Source organism: Pteropus vampyrus, unplaced genomic scaffold (assembly GCF_000151845.1).
Source record: "Pteropus vampyrus isolate Shadow unplaced genomic scaffold, Pvam_2.0 Scaffold261, whole genome shotgun sequence".
Lineage (NCBI taxonomy): Eukaryota > Metazoa > Chordata > Mammalia > Chiroptera > Pteropodidae > Pteropus > Pteropus vampyrus.
This window is the reverse complement of record NW_011889042.1, coordinates 2,485,880-2,489,197: the sequence shown is the minus strand read 5'-3', so window position 1 is coordinate 2,489,197 and position 3,318 is coordinate 2,485,880. Positions and strand designations below refer to the sequence as shown.

Sequence of the window (3,318 nt, the reverse complement as noted above, 5' to 3'; positions counted from 1 at the left end):
CTATTTTTATATTACCGAATGAAGACAGAAACCACTCAGACTGCGTCTTCTCCCTCTTAACCTTCCAAAGGAAGGAAAGAACGATCATCAATGGCTAGTGGCAGTTGCAGTAAGCAACACCAAAAGCCAGCTTCACGCTCAGGAGATGACGCTACAGCTCCTCCTCGTGGTTTCGGGTGCTCTACACGATCAGAGAAACTTCTCTAGTAACAAACTATAGAAATGATCCCTGAAAGTATAGTCTTAACCAGCAACTCCTGGTTTTTCGAAAGTGAACGAAACCCACACATATTTTACTGATGGTGAGTTTTTCTAACGGCACTATTTTGTCCAAATGTATATTAGCCTGTGTTTCCTAAAGAACCTTTCATTTCCCAAAGCTTGATAAAGCATGTTTACTATTCTTGCATTCCCGAGGACATTTCAAGCTGGCATTTAATTAACATACGGTTGCTAAACAGCCAATGACACGCCAGTTATTTTTCAACCCCGCCCTGCTTCTCGCTGCAGTTTCGCAGCGTCAGTTTTACGTGAAACGGTGACAACTACAAAGTGCGCGGGCTTGTTAGGACCCGCCTCAGTTTAGACCTACGCATGAATGCTGAGACCTTAACAAGAGAAAAAAAGTATAAGTGGAAGATGAAAGTAAAGTCCCAAAGTCTATGACATTTGCAAAACGTTCTCTGTTTTTAAATTTTATTCTGTGATCAAAATACCAGATATATACATGTTCTCTTGGATTTTTTTTTTTCAAATCAAGAAATTTTTATGTACATGAAATTATGTTTAAACAAGCAGGATGATGCATCTGTTAAAGAAAAAAGCCACAAGCCGCAAATGGCGTCACTCATGCTAAAAGCTCATGATATCAAACCTGGACTTAATACCTCATCTAATTGCAGTTTTAACTTCTCCCAGAAACACAATCTTAATTAACCAGTCTAGAATTTTCTGGTCAAGCACCAGTAAGGTAATCTGTTGCATAGGTCCTCTCCATCCCCCATATAAAGAAACAATCTACATGATTAAAAATAAAAAATAAAAATCCCATGTCTGTTCCCCAAAGAAAAGATGTGCTGGCCCCAAAATAATCCTTCCTTTTCTTTCACTAATAGCTCCCTTGCCCCACCCTGCTTCCTCTAAAAACCTTCTATTGTATACAACCCCTCAGAGCATACTTCTAGTCGCTAGATGGGATGCTGCTGGATTCATGAACTGCATAATAAACCCAATTACATCTTCGAATTTACTTAGTTTAATTTTGTGTGTGTGTGTGTGTGTGTGTGTTTTTTTTAACACATCATTCCCCTGCTTAAAGCTTCCCAGCTCTTAGGCTAAAGATAAAACCTCTCTAAATAGTTTACAAGGCCCTTCTTGATCTGGCACACACTCACACCTCCAACCTTATTTTTCACCAAATTCCCCTCACTCCAGCCATACAGAACTTACAGTTCCTCATACTCATCATGTTTCCTTTTGCCACAGGGCCTTTGTATAAGCTGTATTCTCTGCCAGGAATTCTCTCCCCATCCCTTCCCTAACTTAACTTCAATTTATCATTGGGAATTGTCTCAGAGAACCATTCTCTGACATCCTTAACCAGATCAAAAAACTCTTCTGTGTGATTATTTGATTAATCCCTGCTCCCAGCATAAGACTATGTTTCAAAAGGGCAGACTGGACAACGAAATGGCTTTCCATACACACAATATCCCAAGCATCTAGAATTGAAGGAAAAATCCCAGCAAAGGTGTCCAATGCACAGAACCAGGAACTGTAGGGGTCGTTAACATTATCATTGGCCATTTTAAAGCCATAGGGAGAAATGAGTCGGGAAACATACTACCCAAACAGCTGAGGTCGAGGTCGTGGAGCCCAGAGGGTCCACTAACATCTTAAGGGACAAGCTGAAAGAAAAAAGCCAAAAAGTAGGGCAAGAAGGACATCTGAAACAAATGGGTCACAGTGACAAGAGGTAGGGCAAGAAGGACATCTGAAACAAATGGGTCACAGTGACAAGAGGTAAGAGTTTCAAAAAAAGAGTATCATACTGTTGAATTGTACACCAGAAACTTACTGGATTTTGTTGACCGTCACCATAATAAAAATAAAATAATAAAAATGTTTTGCTGACCAAAAAAAAAAAAAAAAAAAGTATCGGTCAACAGCTTCAAAGCTAGAGAAGTTTAGTAAGAAGAAACAGTGTTCTTGGTGAGAGCAGTGCTAGTGGGATTCACATTTCTTACTGTTCAGGGCTTGCTGTGCTACAAGTTATTCGTGGCATGTCTGTCTCCCTACTAGGCTGTCTCTTTAACCTGGAGTGTAAGAAGTGCCTAATTTATCTATCTTCAGTGCCTGGTAAATTTATCTGCCCAAGCAAGCCTAAGAGTAGAGAAAAGCAGCAAAGAACAGTGTGGGAAGACAATTCTCCATGGATTGCTCCTGTTTCTACATGTCATGAGAGTGAGGCCCTAACTATCCTTTGTTCTTTTTGAAGATGTTTGTACACCAAACTTTGGAAGATATATTAGAGCAGAATGCAGGCATGCTTATTGTCCAGTATAATAAAGATAATGTCTCCCTTTGGAACAAAGGTCCATTATAAAAGATTTGGGCTGGGTTCCTGGAGCTCAGGGTACTTCTACTGCAGAGGAACCCACTACATGTGCAGTGTTATCTAGTTCTTTCCATGGCTCACTGGGAATTGGAGTTTGAGGAAGCAGCACTAAAAATGCTAATGTTCTAATATTCTAGCTACTGCTGTTGCTATGAATAATAAACTATCACTGAACTCTGAAGCAGGTATTTTGTGTCTTCTGCCTATATCCATAAAACTGTAGCAGGCTAATCCATAGACAGACAAGTGAAACTGCAAAGATAAAAGTGGGTTTATTCACAGGCATGAGAATTGAATTAGATGAATAGATCCTGCTTTCCCAGTTTATTAAGGGCACTGCCACCTCCAACAGGAAATGAAGTCTGTCTGTACTTAAAGTGAACTATATCACATAATAGTCATTAGAATTATAAGATTTTTTACTGATTTTTTTTTTTAGGCCAGTGTTCAATAACAAATGTGATGTATTAAATGTAAAACTAGAGTAGCTTCCTAAAGCAGATATCAGGAAAAACATCTGATTAGCCTGGAACGATTTAAAGGTGAGGCCAAAAATGAAAGCAAAATATTTAGACTAAAAAAACATACACACATGAGACTAACAAGGTTGATTTATAATTTCATTTAGCTAAAGAAACATAGTTAAAATAATCATAGCACTGACGAGAAAAAAAAGAAAGAACTGTGAACAAAAAAAAAAA

At 38.7% G+C, this 3,318-nt stretch overlaps 1 protein-coding gene and 1 non-coding gene across 2 annotated transcripts in view; both read right to left on the bottom strand.

Moving 5' to 3' along the window:
* The window catches only part of TEX14 (testis expressed 14, intercellular bridge forming factor), a 63,332-nt gene that overhangs the window by 49,178 nt on the left and 10,836 nt on the right, over positions 1-3,318 (bottom strand). The gene's annotated exons all lie outside the window — the stretch shown is intronic.
* On the bottom strand, positions 31-245 carry LOC111729410. Its single transcript, XR_002776232.1, has one exon. It is a non-coding gene; the product is annotated as a small nucleolar RNA U3 (small nucleolar RNA).